Below are 22,015 nucleotides of genomic sequence, written 5' to 3'. Positions count from 1 at the left end.
TATATCTAACCTGAATTGTATCCCACATCTTTATAATTTAAAAAAAATGGAGGTCTCCAAAGGATGAAATTAATCTCAGTAAGGTATCTACCACTCCAGAGGAGTCTAGCATGCTGAACTTACTGCCTTTCTCCTCCACTTTTGGCATGTATGTGTGAGTAATTCATCAGTTCTCAAATTCATGCCTTGTCAGGAATTGGTAGTTCTGGCTGTGCTAATTGCAGTTGACTCCCAACAACAGATGAATGGGAAACACAGTATTTGAGGAAATTTATGTATAAGGATGGCTTGCTTTTTGTGTGCACAAGTTCTGAAGGGCCCCTGCCAAACTTGAGTATGAATAGATTTGGGTATATGCAATTGTCCTGAAACCAATCCACTACATGTACTTATGAACAACTATACATTCTTCCACACATTATTTTCTGACCATTGGGCTTATCTGAAGTTTCAGTGCAGCAGACATGACTTACAAGAGAATGTCCCTACATTTTGCATTTTGAATGTCTTTGGAACTGTATACATTGGTAAGAATAAACCTTATCTTTGGGGTAGAGTCCTTGGGGTTTCTCTATATAATATGATGGCATTTGCAAATAAAGACAATTTTACTTCTTTCTTCTCAATTTGAATATGTTTTTGTTCCTTTTTCTGTCTAATCACTCTGGCAAAGTCTTCTAGTACTATGGTGAATAGAAGTGATAAGATTGGACGTCCTTGTCTTATATTTAACTTTAGAGGAAAGCTTTTGGTTATATGAGTAAACCATTGTGTGTGAAGGTTTCTTGTCATATAGGGCCTTTATTATGTTGAAGTTCATTCTTTCTATACCTAATTGGTTGAGACTTTTTTTTATCATAAAATTATGTTGAATTAATCAAATGCTTTTTTCCACATCTGTTGAGATAATTATATGATATCATCCTTTATCTGTTACTGTGATGTATCACATTTATTGATTTACCCATGGCCAGATGAATAGATAAGGAAAATGTGGTATATAGATACAATGAAATATTATTTGGTCATAAAAAGGAAGGAATTCCTGCAACAATATGGATGAACCTGGAGGGCATTATGATAAGTGAAATAAACTAGACACAAAGAAAATACTGTATAATCTTATTTATATGTAGAAATTAAACTAGTCAAACTCATTGAGGCAGAGAGTAGAATGGTGGTTGCCAGTGGCTTGGGGTAGCAGAAATGAGGAGGTGATTATCAAAGGGTACAAAGGTTCAGTTATGCAAGAGAAGTAGTTTTTAGAGAATATCCAGTATAATTTCTATACCTAATAATACTATATTATACAAGTATGCTTACTATTGGCTAAGAAGGTATATCTTATGATATCTTACCACAAAAAATAAATAAAAAATAAAGGAGACAGGAGGAAACTTTGTGAGGAGATGGCTATGTCTATGGTCTTAATAGTGATGATGGTTTCACATGTGTGTAATGTGTATATTTACCTTTGAAACCATTGTGTTGTGTACATCAAATATGTATAATTGTATATGTCAATCATACTTCAGTAAAGTGGCTTAAAAATAAACTTCAAAAATAAACATCCAAAAATGACCATTTATGGAAGGTATGAATCTTCTCCAATTTCAGAAAAAGTTCAGGCATATACTATTCAATAAAGCCAGTCATTATTACTTGACTCCCTGCTTTCCGAATATAGACTTGAGCTTCCATGCCCTATGGAGGTTGAATGTGGCTACGTGATTTGCTTTAGCCAAAGAAATGTAAGTGAGAGAAGCATGTTTTTAGAACGCGAATATTTTAACAGCTCTTGGACAATTTTCTATGCTGTCTGTTTTCCATTGCCATGATCATCAGCAACACTGAAAACAGTGGCTGCTCTGATAGCCCACAAGGAGATATGGAGCAGATTCTCTCATGGAGTTGTGACATACATAAAACATGTGCAATAAATAAAAACTTTGCTGTTAAAAGCCACTGATATTTGGTGGAAAGGGTTGTTTGTTCCCACAGCATGATATATCCTATTCTCACAGAGAGAGCCGGGTTGTCAACATATAAATTAGACCCCTACCTATTAGACATATCAGCTACTTCTCTCACTGTTTAAAACTAAATTTAGTTTTTGACAACAAAGTATTTTATCCAATCACCCTTCTGTTCTATGAGAAGACTCTTCCCTGGTTATTATAGGAAACATTTATCCAGCATATAACATAGAATGAGGAGGCAAGCACAAGCATCTTGTTGTGTATATTTTAAGTAGATAGTATTCTTTCTATTTTACAGGTGCCAGAACTAAAGATTAAATGTTTAGTATGATAAAACCAAAAAATAAAAATAAAGTCAGTCATTATTCCTTGGCTCCCTGCTTTCTGAATATAGACTTGAACAGCCAGTAGAATAATAGACTCTCACTTTTGAACCAACTTCTGACTTAGAGCTATTTTGTTGTTCATACATTAACTCATCTTATGCCAGGAGCATCAACCATCCAGATGACTCTTAGTGTTTCATTATAGATTTCTTACTTGGTTTAGGTGTCCTTTCTTCTTTGAGTGCTCCAATATTGGAATTTCTTGTCCATCCTCCAAGACTCCTAAGTTTTGCAGGAAGGCTTCAGGCATGACAAGGAATATGACCACCAAAGTTCTGTCGTATATTGCTTTTTAAAAAAAGTGGGTGCCACACTCGTGTATTTGAAGATGCAATGGTTTAAAGAAGCAGAATTCAGGGACACTTAAGTATTGGGACTGAAATATAATTGATTTGAAGTATATCACTGAGAGAACTTAGATCAGATGTATGTTAAACAACAAAAAAAGAAAATCTGCTTGGTATGTCTGATATTCAATTTCTTCATTTGTAACACATTTCAACTAGGGTTCATATGACACTTAGATGAGTAACACGCGTTAAGCATCCGGGACAATCCTAGGAACACATTAGTTGTTCAAATATTATTACTTACAAAATGTTGAGGGAGGGTACACAATTTCAGAAAGTTTTCTTTCTATATTTTTTTGCAGAAATTTGATCACTTTGTTATTAGCAAAACACCTTTGTGGGTTGTCCAATGCCCAGTGCTTACCTCTCTAGCATACAAGATCAATCAACTAAATTGAAGAAGCTACATTTCTCATGAAAAAAAAATGCGTTAGTCAACTTATGACACTGTTGCATACAATCAGAATGCTAATTTCTTAATTTTCCACTTAAAACATAATTGTCATTCAGTTTGAAGGATATGAGTTTATATTATTTTATCTCTGTTGGCAGACTTCATGGAAACCAAACCATAATTAGAATGTTATGTGGAAGCTCAATAAGGAACAGCAGATGAGTAGACTTTTAATTACCATCAAGTTTATGTAGCTTAATAAATCCACCTCTCAACATGGGTGGTATTGTCAAGACTTGTGTCTTTAAATTTCATCGTCTAATTTCTCTTTCCTTAAAATGTTGGTTGAATGACTATTCCATTTCTTTGCTTCTATGATTCAAGTTTTATAACCAGCATCCTGGCAGATTGACCTTTTTTTCCTTCGGGAATATTGATGTCTTTTATCTGAGTAGTCAATTCTTGCTTGCCAGAAGCAACTCTCTCTGCTTACAAGACATTCTTATCTCTCAGCTCTCATTCGTTGTGTGTTGATCTTAAAGTATAAATGTCAAAAAAAATCTCATTTTTCTTATTTCTATAATTGAGAGGTCACCTCTAACTGAAGATGATAAATTTTTTCAGTCTCAGTTTTCTCCTTAAAAAATGAAGACAATAATAGTATCTTGCTCATAAGGTTTTTGAGAGGCTTAATGAAACAATACCTTCAAAGGTCTTAGCACACTGCCTGACACAAGCTATAAACTCAGCCAATATTTTAAAAAACTATAATTCTCCCGATTTCTAACAGTATTTGACTGAAAAAAGACTTGAAGTTTAAAACAAGAAACCCTTTACTATAAGAAGAAAGTAGCCATAGCTTTATTAAGAATACACACATTAGAATACACAAGCATTAGAATACTTATGACTTGTCATAAAAAGGGTGCCCTGTCATAGGAAGTCTTTTCATAATAAATACAACTCACTCTTGATATTTCATAACAGTTTCTCCCACAATCATGTAAAGAATGAAGAACCCTTATTTTGAGAAGCAGAGAAAAATGTTGGAATACTGTGAACTCTGCTTTGTGAGGATATCTGAAGTTTCCCTTTAGCTCTCACTTGAGGAGGAGTCAGGCAAACCCACATAGCACGTTGTTTTAAAATAACAAATTTAGTGGTGCTCTTCTTTCCCACTTTGTCTCCAGTGTGACTTTGTGTTCTAGAAGGTCACTCCCAGCAGGGTTTAAGCATAGAAAGACCCTGTGCTCAAAGTTACCAATGGGATTTGATGTTACATAACACAAGTTCTGTTATATGATGCTCTGTAAATCCCCAGACCACATACTTTGTACATAGTTCCACTAAATAGTCTTGATAATTCCCTTCTACCATGCGCTTGACCGGCTCTGAACTAGAATATAAGAGAGAGGAAGAAAAGGTAACTCTGCCCAAAACACACACAATGGTCTTCACCTTTTTCTTCAAGTGGCATATATTTTCCTTCTAGAGATCAGGTTTATTTGAATAAAAACTGGATAAAAGGCCGGCTAGGTGGCAAAGCCTGTAATCCCAGCACTTTGTGAGGCTGAGGCGAATGAATTGCACGAGGCTGCATGTTTGAGACCAGCCTAGGCAACTTGGGGAGACCTCGTCTTTACAATAAATCAAAAAAATTAGACAGGCATGGTCGCATGTGCCTGTAGATCCAGTTGCTTGGAAGACCAAGGCAGAAGGATCACCAGAGCCCAACAACCAGGCTGACGCCTGGGTGGCCAGGAGAGTGCCACTGCATTCAAGCCTGGGCGACAGAGTAAGACTTCAACTCAAAATAAACAAACAAATAAATAAATGAATAATTGGGAAAATGATGTTCTCTGACCTTTGTGCTGTTATGGTGAGTTATACATCATTCCAGCATCGCTGTCACATCAATCCTCTTTAGAACAGTTTATCTGTTTAAAAAGATCATTCCCCAGGAATTATCAGAGTTCGCTGAATGTGCCTACGTCAATCCTTGAGGTGATAAAAACTACTAAGTAGGTTATGTTTGAACAGAAATATTTACATATCTACAAAGTTGAGAAAGGTTTTCAAGTTTGTGGTAGGGTTTTCAGGAAGTGTTGAGGGTGTGATGGTGTAACGTTATTTTAATAGCAGCTTTGCCCAAAATTTTTTAAATCAAAATATATTGGGCTCAGAAGGAAACAAAATTTGTGAATAGTACAATACTTTTGGAAACTATGAAATTGGAAATTTCATTGTCCACCTAATGGCATTCAAATAAAAATTAAACAGTGTGCATGGTGAAGTAAACTAGACTGTAGCTTAATTTGACCTCAGGGGTTTCAACTTACCCATTTCTGTATTGCTTTCTGTTTCAAATCATACTTCAAGGTCAGCCACCCATTGCAGCCATGCATTATTTACAGCTGAACAAAGGAACATAATTCGAGTAGCAAATAACATCACACAGTGCTCTTAAATCCTTATTTGTATTGCAGTGTTAAAGCCTTCTATCATCCCAAGCATTAAAACTGGACCACACTGTCTAAAATGGCTGAGTTCTTAACAAGTTTGTTACATAGTAGATACCCAATTAAAAAACAATCTGTGCAAATGACACTCAAATTATTTTTTTGCCATGTGACAAAGTGTTAAATACAGTATTTTGTGTTGTGTCAGAGTTCCAATAGAATCTCTGATGGTGTAAAACAATATAAAATATGTCAAGCACTCTATTCTAAAGCCATCCCAGGTCAGCCACCCATTTAAGCATTAGTCCACAGACTATGCAGGGGTAGAAAACAAGTGCAGAGTCAAGAGAAAGACTTTAAGAAGTTGTTGGAATGCTGTGATATTTCTCTCCTTCTCATTATTCTTCTCCTTCGCCAACAATGCAAGTCAAAAGGTTCCAAGAGGACCATTGGCAAGTCAGCCCTTTAGAATTTAGGGAACAGTAGTACAGTAGCATTGACTCCTAAAATCACTTGAAACTGTCTAAAAGTAAGAGAGTTTGACTGGAACTATCTCTGTTGGCAAGTATAGCAAAAAGAAATAAGGGTATTAGAAGGGAACTGCACGTCCACAAAGGGCTGTGTGTGTGTATTTAGAGGGGTACACAAATGAGACCTTTGTGGAAGAGAATAGCTAAAGTTGTCTTAAAAGGAAACTCTCTCATGACAAATGTTCTGGAGAGGCAAAAGGACCTCAACATACAGGTACACTTGTAGAAGTCCATTGGCTGATGAAGGAGTCAAAATTAAGCAGCCCAAAGTGGCATAATTTATGGTAAAGCAGATGAAGCTGGAGAGTCCTAAATTTGAAGGAGGACTAAAGAAAGAAATCTATGTAAGAAACTTAAGAAGAAAAAAAAAAACAAAACAAAAATATTGACAATGTTGTTTGCACCAATATCAGATTTCAATATCATGGCCAGTCAAGACCATCCATTCCTTTTCTCCCTAATTATCTTTCTTCCTAACCCAACACTGAAGCTGTCAGAAATACTTGTTAGAAAGGAGAGATTTAAGAAATGTAGTGTGGAAAAAGGACTGACTACATTCCACAGCACTGCAGATCTTCAAACCTGAACCAGGTTAAACATGAAGGAGAAAGAGAAGTCTGAAATTTGAATTGTATAAGATTAGGTTGGACACTTCATTATTTAACAGTCACTGAAAAGCTTTTGGAATTTGCTCAAGTTTTCATTTGGAAGTAGAGAGAGCAAGTCCATAGAGTGATCTTAATGACAAGAAAGAATAACAAAAAATGAACATTAATGAGAATACATCTTGTAAGTGCTAATCCGTTAAATAAACATGTTACACAGAGAACGGTACTTGACCATAGCAATAAATGAATGAATGAATGAATGAATGAAGAACAAGTGAATGCCTTAAGATATGCAATTTAGAAAACCAGATCTGAGTTAGCACAATCACAGGAGGATCCAAAGCTGCTGGAATACCACCATGATTCTCTTTCTCCTCCTCTTAGTTTCTCCCTGGGTGGCAGTTCTATTCACTTAGAGATTATGTCTTTACATATCCACTTCTAAGGAAGAAAATGAACTCAGAGAAAAAATTCCAAGGGATGGTTCCATTGATTTAGCTTTTTCACGTGCTCAAAATCAGGAAATCACAATGGTGAGCAAACTCTCCAAAAACTATTTGGATGCAGTGGGGAAAGAGTTGTCTCTCAATGAGAAGGGTCAAGCAAAAATGATGCTAGAAATCCAACTCACTGGGCGTCTCTCTCCTAAATGTTCTAAATATATCCCCAACAAATGAATTGCTAAAGTGCTCTATTTACTGGTAAGAGGGTTGATGAATAGATTTACGAACTTTGAGAGCTGACAGTTTTTGTCAGTGATTGTGATGACTTACTGACAGTCACAGTTAACAAAGATCTTGGGGGAAGGGGAAGACTAATAAAAGCTCTAACATAGGCAGGCAAGTAACGTAACATTTTAGGTAAAGAAATTTCTCAGAATTCTACTTACTGATATGAGTGGCAAGTTCTTCAGACAATTCTCAGGAGACATGATAAGATTATCTCTATGAATCTTAATTTTTTCTGTCTATGTTTCACATAGAAAAAGAAAATCTAAGTATTTTCTTGTCAATTATTTGTTAATTAATTGTGTTTCAGAACATAGACGTTATCAAATATTTTGTTTGTTTTTTGTTTTTTTTTTGAGTTGGAGTCTCACTCTGTCACCCAGACTGGAGTGCAGTGGCCGCTCCCGGCCACCGCAGCCTCGACCTGTTGGGCTCCGGTGATCCTTCCTCCTCAACCTTCCAAGTAACCGGAATTACAGGCATGCGCTACCACGCCCGGTTGATTTTTTGATTTATTGTAGAGATGAGGTCTCGCTGCCCAGGCGGGTCTCGAACCCGCGGGCTCAGGCAATCCACTCACCTCAGCCTCCCAAAGGCGCGGGATTACAGGCTGAGCCACCGAGCCCGGCTGTAAATATTTTATGAAACATTTATTTACAGTTGATTTCTTTGTGTTTTCAGGATTAGTTTTTCCCAGTCAGTTTCCACAAGAATGTAATTTTCTTACAACTTAAGTAAATTGTCAGAACATGATGAGTGATATCTTGGGGATGCCTTTATAATCTAAAGCTTTGTTGTGCCATAAATTTTTTAATGGTAGAATTAGAATTAGTTTCCATTTTTTATTATAAGATGAACTAATTTTATGTCAGCATTGATAAAACTCATTTTAAACAATTCAAAACATTACAATAAAGTCACTCACAATTTTAATATTTTTCTTAGATAATTGTTAATGGCATTATTTATTATTATTATTATTGATATCTAGTGGTGTGGTAGAAGTTCTGCATTTTTAAATTTTTATTTATATATTCTTTCATTATAGATACTTCTGTTATCTGACCTTTATAGGATTCTGCTTATTTTGAATTTTTTTTAAAGATAAAGAACCTCAGGATATAGTCTACCTATTTTCACTGCTTGTTTTTTTTTTTTTTTTTTGTAAATAAATCATTAGTCTTTTTTATTTTGTAGGTTTTTGCTTTGTTATTATAGATAAACTTCATTCTCTTTAAAACTGGTCTTTTTAATTTCATTTGTTCAGTTTTATCTAATTATGTTACAGATCTCTTATTATTTGGCCAGTTCTTGCCTTTATTTGTGATTTTTTAAAAATCTGGCCTTCTTAAATTCAGATACCATTGTTTTTACTTTTGCTTGTACATGTTGCTGTTTCTCATGTAACTTGAAATTTCACAGTGTCATTAATTTTCTCTTAAGTGTATTACCTTAGCTGGATTAATAATTTTATTCAACTTTACTTTTTTTTTACTATCTTAAGCATGCATTAGTCTTGTTCTCATTCATTGATGTGTCTAATCCAATCCTCTTGTTTTGCAGATGAAAAACTTAGGACCATGGGTGTTATGTGACTTTCTAAAAGTCATGACAAAGTAACAAAAAATTCTGAGTTTTCTTTTTGCACTCAGATCACTTCACTTCTGACACTAAATGTGTGTGGGTTTCCCTCACACCATGTAATTTTCCAGTTCTCTGTGAACAGCAACTGGGTGCCCTAGAAGTTAGTTCATTTCCCACACTAACTACCCAGAGTTAGTGCAGACCCATGAATTAACCTAAACACTCAGTCTCATAAGACTGCCCGCACTTCAGATGCCAACTTTAAGTCCACGTTGTTACCTATACTTCTGTCTGTGTGGTGAAAAATGAGTGGTTCCCTGACTCCCTCCTGAGATTTGATAGCTTGTTGGAATGGCTCATGGAACTCAGGGAAAGTTTGCTTGCTAGATTATTAGTTAATTAAAAAAAAATTACAGTGCGGGAGCAATCTGATGGGAGAAATGCATAAGACAAAGGATGAAACTGGGGTGAGTGCTCAAAGTTTCCAGGCCCCCTCTGGGCATTACCCTCTCAGTACCTCCATGTATTGGAACTCTTCAAACCCTGCTGTTTAGGGTTTTTAATGGAGGCACCATTACATAGGCATGAGTGATTAAATTATTGATCATTGGAGGTTGGACTCAATAGTCAGCCCTTCTCTTTTCCTTGGAGGTGGGATGGGGCCTTCTAATCATATGACTGGTTGCTCTGGTGACCAGCCCCCATCCATCAAAAGTCACCTCAGTAGCCTAAGTTCAGACATGGTTGAAAGGGGCTTATTATGAATCAAAAAGATGCTCCTCTCACCCTTATCACTCAGGATGTCCTGAGAGTTTTAGGAGCTCTGTGCAAAGAATCAGCAGCCAACAGATACATGAAGAAATGTTCAACCTCACTAATCATCAGGGAGATGCAAATCAAAACCACACTGAGATACCACCTAACTCCAGTCAGAATGGCAATTATCAACAACTCAAAAAATAACAGATGCTGGAGAGGATGTAGTGAAAAGGGAACACTTATACATTGTTGGTGGGAGTGTAAACTAGAGCAGTCTCTGTGGAAAGCCGTGTGGCGATTCCTAAAAGCTCTAAATATCAACCTCCCATATGACCCTGCATTCCCCCTACTGGGAATATATCCTGAAGAACTCAAATCACTCTATAAAAAAGATACCTGCACACGTATGTTTATCGCAGCATTGTTCACAATAGCAAGAACCTGGAAGCAACCATGCTGCCCATCAAAAGAGGACTGGATTAAAAAAATGTGGTACATATACACGATGGAATACTACAAAGCCATAAAAAAGAACAAAATCATGAATTTCACAGCAACCTGGATGGAACTAGAGTCTATAATACTGAGTGACCTCTCACAGAAACAAAGATCCGAGTATCACATGTTCTCACTCATATAATGGACCTTGAACATCCAATGTAATCCTATAAGAAAATGACTGACGATACTGGGAAACTATGGGGGTGGGGAGGGAGATGGGATTAACAGTAGCAAATACCTGTCTGGGGATGGGGAAATACCTTTTATCAACAGGGTGCCTAGATGAAATGTAATTGTATACCTAAACCTTAACTGTACCCCACAACATCATAATAAAAAATATTGATAAAAAATAAGAAATAAAAAAATAAGAAATATATATTTCTTATTATATCATAATATCACACAGAGTGAAATAAAGTACCCCACACATCACTCACTCTTTAAAACTGACATTCAATCAACCATATATGGTCAGACTGTGAGCTGTGAATTTTGCAAATTCAAAAGGAAAAACACAATTTAAACAGAAATCTGGTTATCTACTGGCTCTACCAATAAATAAAGTTAATATAGAATAGTGGTAAAAAAACAGATGCTGATGTTATAGTCCCTGTGGGGAATCTCACTCCCTCCATTGCTAGTGGTATGATTCTGTAGAACCTACCTAACTACCCTGGGCCTAGGCATCTCCATCCATAAAAAGGAATGGTAACAGTAGTGTGTACCTTGCAGGGTTGTTGTAAGGATTCATTGAGTTGCTGCATGTGAAATCCTTAGAAATAGCTCGCAGACATTCAATAAGTGTTATCAAACTATTACTGTTGTTTTGCTATTAAAGCATGGATCTTTTAGCTGTGGAATAGGAATCATAAGGTGTGAGTGTTGGACAGGTGACTGGCATCCTAAGAACAGCAAGAGGACAAGAAAGGAGAGAAAAAAAAAAAAGAAAGAGACATGCTGCCTCTCTAGGTCCTTTAACTGTTCTTGGCTTGTTATAAATACATGGTAACACTCTTGCTTTTCATGTCCACACATCTTTATTCTATAAGAATTTAATTAAGAAACATAATACCATGGGTGAGATATGTAGGCACATAGTAATAGGCAGAGCATTGCCAGGAATGAGATAACTCCATCAACACAGATTACTGAAAATAAAGAACTACTTATGAAAATAGTTCCAGCTACTTGGAAGGCTGAGGTGGAAGGATTGCCTGAGCTCAGCAGGTTGAGGCTGCAGTGACCATGAGCGTGCCTCTGCACTCCAGCCTGGGCAACAGATGAGACTCCAACACACTCACAAAAAAAAAAAAAGGAAAAAAGAAAATGTAGACAGGTAAAAATATCAAATTAGGGGTGATAGATGGCAACATATCCTCAGGTTAGCAACACCTGGAAGTCACTACTTCCCCTAGATACAAGGAGAGGAGTGGCAGCCAGAACAAGGTGAAACCTAGAGATTTAAAAGGGGTTGCTCCACCAGAGTGATGTCCTTTATGAAATGACCAGCACCAACCTGTGCCATAACAGGAAGAGAGTCAAGATCCTCAAAGTCAAGCCAAAGGACAAAGGATATCCAGGCTGTGTCCCAGGGGTGCTGTCAGCTGTTCAGAGAGATGTACACTCTATATCTGTTACTATATTACTTTTCATATCTTGTCTGGCATTCAAGCTTTAAGCCATATACCTCCAAATTGTCTTAAAGGTCTGGGATAAATTCCATGGATTGGCTCATCTAACCTGTATCCCATCCACCTTTCAGGGTGATTTCCTTTAATGCAGAGGCTGAAAGGCTATAAATCAAATTTCCCAAACTCATTGCAACGACTGGAAGCAAAATCTGTTCCATGGGTGAATGCATGAGTACACAATTCAGAATGTAGACATGATGGGAAAGGCTGTCCTTAGGCTTCTGGTTGTGTTGGCAATCAAGGAGGTGAGAACTGAAGGATAAGAGGTCATTGATGAGAGGTCATTCCAGGTTTCATCACAGATTTGGAGGGGCTGAGAGGCAGCTGTGGGGTGACAGGAGCGTTGGCACAGCAACAGACCCTGCACTAAAGTTTAAACACCTATTTCTCTACATTGAGTCCTTTGCTGTTCAAAATTACTGGAGGGTGCTTTGCTTCTTGCACTGGACACTACCTCATATAAGTCCTGCTCTTCTTACTCTTGAACAAACACCTCGCACTTTTTGTTATTAATCACTATTGGGCATCAGATAAAGCTTCGGGTTCCTTGATTTTGAGTCTTTTCTTGAACCCATCTATCTTCCTTTCAGAAAATCTCACCTTTACGTAACCTGTGCTCATTACTCAGATTCAGTTCGGCTCCAACCAAAGCCCTTTACTGCAGTTTTTTCCTTTCCTTGCATTCATCTCTCTCTGTTTCTCTCTCTCTCACCTATTTCACTCTCTATTTCTCTCTCACCTCTTTCTCTCTCCTCTCTCTCTCTGTCTGTTTCTCCTCCTCCCTCGCCTTCTTCTCCCTCTCTCTGTCTCTCTCTCTCCTCTCCTCTCTCTTTCCCTCTCTCTCTTCTCTCACTCTCCTCTCTGTCTCTCTCTTCTCTCTCTCCTCTCTCTCTGTCTGTCTTCTCTCTCTCCTCTCTTTCTCTTCCTCCTCCTCCTTCTTCCTCTCTTTTCTCCCTCTTTCCTCTCTCTCTTTTGTTCTTCTCCTCCTTCTGCTTCCTCTCTCTCTCTCCTGTCTCTCTTTATTCTCCTTCTTCCTTTCTCTCCCCTGTCTCTCCCTTCCTCTTCCCAGCCCTCCCTCACTCTCTTTCATTGGCCTGACTCACTCAGCATCTCTGAATGTCTATAGTATTAAACTCCTTTCCTTATTCACTTTTGTTTCATACATTCATGCCCAATTATCCTAAGCATATAAGGGCATGCTTCATGTTTGTTTGCTTGTTTGTATTTGTTGTTTTTTTTTATAACAAATTCAACAGGACATATTCCAATGTCATGGATATAGCTAGAGCTTAATAAATATCTTCAGGTTAATTAATGATTAAAATTTTAAAATTAAAGCATAAAAATTTTGCTTTACACATACAGGCTTGGTCTATGTAGATGATAGCAAACAGGGGTCCATGATTTACAAAATTAATGTAACAGAATTGGTATATATCATTTTATATTATTCAACTTCCAACTCCCCCCTAAAAAGTCAATGACTTCTAGTTAGAGACAAACATGTGCTTTTTAATCATCAGAAATCGAAAAATATATATATTACCTAACATTGTTAGATACATTGTTTTAAATCTGGCTCAAGAACTAGAAATTCATGTCAGTCATTATTGAATTCCCAGGGAACCACTGGTTGAATATTAAGAATTAAGTTCCCTTTTTGTTTTATTTTTCTATCATCTAAGTATATACATAAATATTGATCTATAGTCCTATTGGAATATATAGCATATTCCTTTATCTGAGGTTTCATCTTTTGTAATTTCAGTTACCTGTGATCAACTGCAGTCAGAATATAAAATGTTGGAAAATTCCTGAAATAAGAAATTCATAAGTTTTAAATTGTGCACTGTTCAAGTATTATGATGAAAACTCTCCCTATCCTCCCTGTTCTGCTCTGTACCACCCAGGATATGAATCATCCTTTTGTCCAGTATATCCACATGAACTCCTGAGTAACTTAGTAATCATCCGTTATCAGATTGTTACTACCAAAGTGTTTGTGTTCAAGTCACCCTTATTTTACTTAATCATGGCCTCAGAGCACAAGCGTAGGGATGCTGGCTATTTGAACATGCCAAAGGGAAGTCTAAAGTGATTCCTTTAAGTGAAAAGATGAAAGTGCTCCAATTAATAATGAAAGAAACATCGCATGCTGAGATTGCTGAGATCTATGGTAAGAATGAGTCTCCTATTCATGAAATTGTGAAGATGAAAAAAGCAATTTGTTCTGGTTTTGCTGTTGTACCTCAAGCATTATCATAGGTATGTAGTATAGAGAAAGATATAGCAGATATAAAATTTGGTACTATTTGTGGTTTCAGGCACCTATGGGACTCGGAATGTATTCCATTCAAATAAGGGGATGCTTTTTTTTTTTAACGAGCTGGGAATCATTTTTAAAAATCTGAGAAGTAAAGATTTCAAACATCTGTCTTTCTGTGACTATACATTGCCCAACTCATTCCCAAAAAGAAACAAGAATCAGATCCCTATTAAGATAAAACTCCTAGGACATGTTACATCAGTTTCTGGGGGAAGTGCATCTCCTGATGTAGTCTTTAAAAATTAAAATAAGAAAACCAAAGCATTTGATGAACATCTACTGCTCTCTTCCCTTTGTGATTTTTCTTTAATTTATTCTCTAGGGATCAAAAAAACCCAAAATCTTCTTAGATTCCTGAATAAATTTGACCTCATTTTATGGCTAACATGGTCAAAAGTAGATGTTTTATACAATTAAGACAAAGGATTTTATAGCAGCAGGACTTCAAGGCTCTGATTCTATCATATTTACTATAAAATACACTAATGGTAGGGTAGAGGTTGGAGAAGGACGTGGAAACACCCTTTACAAGGCAACATGATAGATACCAGGAACCTAGCTAGACTTTAAGGAATTAATTCTATTCAGGCAGGGTGAAACCCACATAATTAAGTTTCACACTTATAAAAGTATCACTCTGAATTCAGGAATAAGAAGCATTTGTTTGCAGATACAACTCTATCTGTATATACTAACCTTAAATTTAGGAAGATAAACACTCATTGCATTAATATTATGGGTTGGGTCTCTTATGTGATTCCTAAATCCATCTATTACTATTCTGTTTTGATACAATTTACAGCCATGGTAAAAAGACTACCACAACCCTGGTTCAGGTGTGGTCTTTAGCTTCAGAAAGTCCATCGGTCATGTAGCTGGCTGTCATTGCTAAATCTGTTGCTTGCAGAGACCTCAGAGCTCTGGGTTTGCTGAGTAGAGTCTTCACCATTTAAACTCTTCCTACATACAAAACATGGATCATGCAGCTCTAACCATGGCACAATACAACTGCTGTGAAAGAAGTGATTGCAAGGTAACTGCCGAACTTCCTCTTTAACTGTGTAATCCTCTTTGGATACTGGACACTTGTTCCTGAGTTACTGTCATTTGTTGGAAGAGATGTGATCTTTTCTTTGTCAGCAGGGGAAGACCATGTGTTTTCCAGTTGTCCTAAAAGCTGGGTTTCAATGGCATCAAGTCCTGTCTGACCCCAGGCATAGTCCCCAGGGTTAGAGTGCAGCATCCCGCTCTAAGAAAAGGGGTGTGGGGATCCAGGAATTGCAGAATTTGCAAAGAATCCTGCAAAGATCTGTTGTATTATTCCTTCAATAGCTGGAGATCTGTCAAGTCGAGGTCTTCCTTGAGATCTGTATCTCTGAGTCATTGGCGGCCGTGGAGACCGACTTGGTCCCCAGAAGTCAGTGTGAGTTTGGTGACTCCTCTCGTTGGCTCTGTGATCTTGGTCCAGTGGAGTATTACTTAGAAATGGTCTAAAATCTTGAAAAAAACATCGTGTGATCCAAATGGTCCCAGAGCTCTGCAAAAGGTGTTGATGTGCTATTGTCTATCCTGCTGCCACCACCATTGGTCACTTGTCAATAAAGCCTGATTCGCATCTGGGACACATATTCTCCGGTAGTTTGGGGCTGACCTCGCACTTGCGAAAGTGACAGAAAACTGGGGCGCGGCTACAGCGGCGCCCGCCTCCGCCCCGCGGCCGAAGCCTCCGCCGTTTCTTCCCTCTGCGGCGGCTGTCCGAGAGGGCGGCCGGCCGGTCCCTCGCCAGGCCGCTAGCTCCCCAGCAGCGGTCGCCACCGCCGCCGCTGCCTCGGTGCAGCCCGCCGCTTCAGAGCCTGCGTGGGTCACGTGGGTCGGCCGGCCCGAGAGGCGGCGGCGTAGACTGCGACTTTGCGGCCCGCCTCCCAGCACCAAGGAGGCGCAGGAAGGAGAGTCAGCCGCGGCCGCCCGCCGGTTCCCTCAAGGGAATGCTTTAAACCTACACAGTTTGGGTGATTTCTACAGCACGTCACAGAAATGAATAAATATTAAATATTAACATGGATGACTACAAAAAATGAGAGGGAATTATGCCAAGAAATACAAATGAATAAAAGCACTGCAAATTAAAAATCGCCACGCAAATACCAAACACTGGTATTTTATTTTATTTCATTTTTTAAAAATTTAATAGCTTTGAGAGTACAAATAGTTTTGATCTGGGCTTTAAATGTACCCACCACTTCCACCTGTGCCTATTGTGCCCAATAGATGACATTTTTATGTACCTCCACTCCTTTCTTTCCTCCCCCTTCTGAGTCTCCAGTGTCCATGATGCCATCCTCTATGATTTTGCATGTCCTTAATTGAGGATTTGCGTGTCCTTACAAGTGAGAACGATGGTGTTTGGTTTTCTGTTCTTGAGTCAGTTCACTTGTGATGCTCTCCAATCCCATCCAAGTTGCTGCAAAAGATTTCATTTCGTTCTTTTTGATAGCTGAATTATATTCCATGGTGTATCTACCACATTCTCATTATCCACTGAGTGGTTGACAGGCATTTATGTTAATTCCACATCTTTGCAATTATGAATTGTGCTGTAATGAACATGTATGTGCAGGTGTCTTTTTCATATAATGATCTCTGTTCTTTGGGGTAGATATCTAGTAGTGGATTTGCTGGATCAAATGGTAGATCTGTTTTTAGTTGTCTGAGGAATTTTCATCCTGCTTTCCATAAAGGTTGTACTATTTTCATTCCCACCAACTCTTTTTCATATAACAATCTCTGTTCTTTGGGGTAGATACCTAGTAGTGGAATTACTAGATCAAATGCTAGATCTACTTTTAGTTGTCTGAAAAATCTTCATCCTGTTTTCCATAGAGGTTGTACTTATTTACATTCCCACAACAGTGTATAAGTGTCCATTTTCTTCTCATTCGTGCCAGCATCTATTGGGTTTTGATTTTTTTAGTAATGGCCATTCTGACTGGTATAAGGTGGTATCTCATTGTGGTTTCAATTGGCATTCCCCTGAAAATGAATGATGTTAAGCTTTTTTTCATGATAGTTGCCCATTTGTATATCTTCTTTTGAGAGATATCTGTTAATGTCGTTTCCCCACTTTTTAGTGGGGTTATTTGATTTTTTCTTACTGATTTACCTGAGTTCTTTTTAGATTCTGGATAATAGTTCTTTGTCAGATTTATAGTAAAACACTGCGACTTTATTTTAAATGAGAATGTCTTTTCTAGCAAGGAAGCTACAGGTTTGAAACCAAGCCTTCATCTCACATTTATCCATGTGAACATGGGTGGGTCACTTACTATCACTGAGACTCATTTTACTCACCTGTCAAATGGGAATGAGAAAATTGGATTTTGTTTCCTTGGTTCTCTTGAATCAAGGCATTCCACTCAGTATCTCCATTGAGACAATCCCAACTAATGTCCTCTGAGTACGGACTGTAGGTTAACAGTGGATTTTTATCAGATCTTGAAAATGTTCATGCCACACTTTGAAAAAAAAAGTGGTAAGACCCCCAGTGAGGACACTTCTGACTAACATGAATCATCTCTTAAGTCTGGGGTAAAATTAGAAACAAAAAAAGGAAACTGCAATGCAATATTTGTAAAAAAAAAAAAAAAACTATTGTTTCTGCTGAAATCACTAAAACAGCTGCATGCAAAGGGTTAGTTCTCTTAGTCATCAAGATGACTGACCTAGAACAGGTTCAGAATCCAGATATTCCACCAGAGCTAATACTTTTTGTCCAGATGTTTCAGTATCATGCAGAACTGACCTTAACGCATGTCTCTTCTCTCTTGGTGATAACTTTCATTTCTCTTTTTCTTTTCTTATTCTTGGAATTGAATATTTTAATTTATTCAATCTGCTTTGGATCATTAGTCAGATCATACTTTCTGTACAATCATAACGAATATTACACAATAGCTCTGTGATCATAGCATTTGTTTCATAAAAGTTGTGGTTTAATGAACAGAAACAAAACTTGAATTCTTTGGCTTTAAAAATCTGTTTACATGATAACGATTTCATTCTAACATTTTGGATGAAATTAAATTTGAATAAAGATGAAGTAAATATAACATTGACTTTCAGGAACAGAGATTATCCATGAATTCTCAATCTTGATGTCTCTGAGTAGTAAAATTATGCTTAATCTGGCTGCAAGACTTAGTTCAGAACCAAGTACCATGCTAAAATTTTCTTAGGGTAGTATCCCTTAGGTAGCAAATCATACAATCACTTCCTACTTTTCCCCCCAAATTCTTCTTTGTTAACATTCCATTATTCACACTGGTGATTTTTACCTGATACCGAGAACTTTCAGAGTTGTTAGTCATTAAATCTTCATCTCCTAAGGTGAACAGACTATCTCTCCTCTACCAATATAATACATCACCTTAACATTTTCCCTTCCCTGTCTTCTTCTGTCTTCTTTGCTGAAGTTTCAAATCAATCACACAATAGGTCACTTTTCAATTAATGACTGTAACTGGTTTTACTGCCCAAACTTTCCAATGGTACAAATAGAATAGAACACAGATCTGTGATAATGGAATTAGAGTGGCTACTGTAGTAGAGTGGAACACTTATTGATTGGAAATTAGGATACTGAGATTGCAATTCTGTTTTGTTACTAACAATATATGCAATAGATGTTTAGTTTACTTGTTAAGTTTTCAATCCCTTATCTATCAAGTGATGGCTGAAAGAGGAGATCTCCAATGTGCCTTTGGTTCATTAACTTCCTGTTGCATTTTATGGGTCTGACCTGGCATAAGCAGGAGTAGGCCATATTTGTTTTAAATACACACTTTCCTTCAAATTTACATTTTCCTTCCATACGCTCATAATTTATACTTTTTTCTCCATAAGATATAAAGCAACATTATAAACATTCAAAATTTCTGTGCAGCTCATAACAAGTATCCCAAGACCAAGGCCTCTCTGAGGAGTAAGAATACAGTCAGGGCACAGAGACTGAAGCATTAAAGCTATCTGAATGTGGAAAATTCAAATTAGGTGAATACTGATTATGCACTGAACATCTTGTCTATGCATTGAGGAAGGGTGAGAAATATTACTCTATGTAGGACCACTTATACATAAACAACTTTTTTCAAAATAGGAATTGTTTTATAAAATACTTTAGATTATAAAGCACATAGGTGGTTCATCAACATTTAGAGTTCATTAAAAAGTCCAATAAAGCACCAGTCTTCAATTGTCTTTTATTCTTCATTTAAGTATTTTTTTTTAAAGAAAAAAACACACTTAAGCAAAAAAAAAAAAAAGAGTTTAAAATAAAGGAAAAACAGATACCAAAATGAGAAAAACCAGTAAGGTCTGATGTGACTGAGCACAAGGGAAACTGATATTTTCACACATCCAAGTATTCAATGAGAAAGTGAGTTTGAGAGCATAACTGAATGCCATTGTCCTTTGAAATGTCAATTTACTGGTACCTACAATTCATCAACTGAATTAATCCTTAACCTTAAGAGGGTTTGTTTTCTTCAGAAGGCACAATTTGGGCCAGAACATCGCTGCCAATGCTTTGTTAACATATGGTGTGGCCATGTGCTCTTTGAGCTATGGCCAGGCCATATTATTTTAAGCTTTGGCCCCCTCCCCTATCTTGGGGATGTGAATTACCTCTTTCTCTCTCTCTCTAATTTACTTTCTAAATAAACTATATTCTCTAATCTAAAAAAAGGAAGGCACAATTCAGCAAAGAAAATAATTTCTTCCAGAAAGATAGCAGCCATGAAACTTCAGCTATTATAAACTAAAGCACTTACACAAATATGAAATAAACTTTATCTGGATATATACATCTACATGTATATATATTTACACAGTCACATAGTGGAATATCATGCAAGATATATGAAAACATAAAAGTTATCCTTGAATAGGAGATTATGGGTTGTTGGGAGCCAGCCTTGGAGGCCCACCTGATTGGCAGGATCTTGGTGGGCCGAAGATCCTGGGCTGCAGGGCGAGCCTGGGAAGCTGAGGCCCTTCTGTCTTCCACCTTTACTGTTGGTATGGCCAAAGAATTCTGTGCACTCATGGAAGAAGAAAATGGCATGTTTATGTGAAATACTCACAGCTAACCTGGGGATGTCGTGGTTCATTTTTCCATTTCCCGCTATGCCATTTGGCTTCTTCTATCATATGCAATGGTTAAACTCTGAAGCACATCAAGAATGCTTTCTTTCACTTGGTTATAAGTTACTAGATATTGCTTGAGTAAAAAATGATATAAGTATACTCACTCCTTATTTGATTTAGAATTATGTAGTTTAGTGTTTAGAGATAAGGTTTTTTAGAAGCACAAGTTTATATAAAGTTCATTATGAATTCATTATAAGTTCTAACACTTATCTAGGAGTTATGTAGGTGATTTATAACACTGTTTTCAAAGATTTAGGATGAAGATTAATCGTTAAGATTTTTACTTAATTCTATAGTTAAAATTTTAAGTAAACGTTTATAGAGTGAATTTCACTGAATTCATAATATGCTAATTGGATACTTTTATGATAAATTAACTAAATACAGAGAGCAACCTTGGGGGCCTGGGAAACATCACTAAAAGTTTCTTTTGAGTTTTCTTTAGAAATAAACACTGCAGGATAAGAGAAAAGTAACGAAGACACCTGGACAAGAAAGGCGATTATGAAGCTTTGAAGGTCATAGAAGCCCCAGAGAGAAAACTCCTCCTACATGGAGAACTGTGCACCTAGAAACTTTCTTGAAGCACTTCAAGGACTGTAATTTGGGACTGTTTTGAAAAGAGTTGGTGGTAGTGTTATTCTAGACATGATAATTGTTTTATCCATGTGTTAAACATAATTGGTAAATGTAACATCATGCAAGTTTATATAATCAATATACATATATATGAAGGTTGACAAAAATTATTAGGCTCTGGTTATGTTTAACAAGGTTTAACCTTGAGTCATTAATTAAGTTTTAATGCTGTAATTTAGTGTTTTATAATTACTTTGAAGATTGTTTTAGGTTCATAAGTTTAAGTTCACATAGTGATAGAATTGGTACCTTAAAGATAATAATAATTGCTCAAGTGCCTATCTTAAGACAAAAACATTTTCCAGGAGGTTGCCAAGCATAAGTGAAAACAGTCAAATCACCTTTATCCTAAACTTAAAAACTCATGAGCAATTATGCAACCATAATAATTTTGGTTGTGTTACTTTTATTTCATTATGTTTAGTTTACTTTATATGTTTATTCAGAGTAAAAATTAGTGTATGTATTTTCATAGTAAGTCACTTTCATAGCTATTCTTTAAATGCTAGCCACTGTTTTTTGGTCAAGTTAATGGGCTTCATATTCGTACTATCACTAGGTACAATCTATAGTTTTGTTTTGGTGATTTTTAAGACTTTTTAAATTAGACAAGTGATGTGGAACAGAAATCAAAGTAAACTTTGTATTCGTTATGTTTAGTTTAAGTAAAACTCCTTTTAAACTTATCTTGGAAGCCGGGCTCGGTGGCTCAGCCTGTAATCCCATGCCTTTGGGAAGCTGAGGTGAGTGGATTGCCTGAGCCTGTGGGTTTGAGACCCGCCTGGGCAGTGAAACCTCATCTCTACAATAAATCAAAAAATCAGCCAGGCGTGGTAGCACATGCCTGTAATTCCAGCTACTTGGAAGGCTGAGG

The 22,015-nt window shown here is 37.0% G+C and overlaps 1 pseudogene; it reads right to left on the bottom strand.

Annotated features, from left to right (window-relative positions):
* Window positions 1-15,149: 15,149 nt before the first annotated feature.
* LOC103266269 overlaps window positions 15,150-22,015 on the bottom strand; it is a 38,995-nt pseudogene continuing 32,129 nt past the window's right edge.

The sequence above is a fragment of the Carlito syrichta genome, unplaced genomic scaffold, assembly GCF_000164805.1.
Source record: "Carlito syrichta isolate Samal-C Ts95f unplaced genomic scaffold, Tarsius_syrichta-2.0.1 Scaffold307118, whole genome shotgun sequence".
In the NCBI taxonomy this organism is placed as follows: Eukaryota; Metazoa; Chordata; class Mammalia; order Primates; family Tarsiidae; genus Carlito; species Carlito syrichta.
The sequence above is the reverse complement of the archived record's forward strand: the minus strand, read 5'-3'. Positions and strand labels throughout refer to the sequence as shown.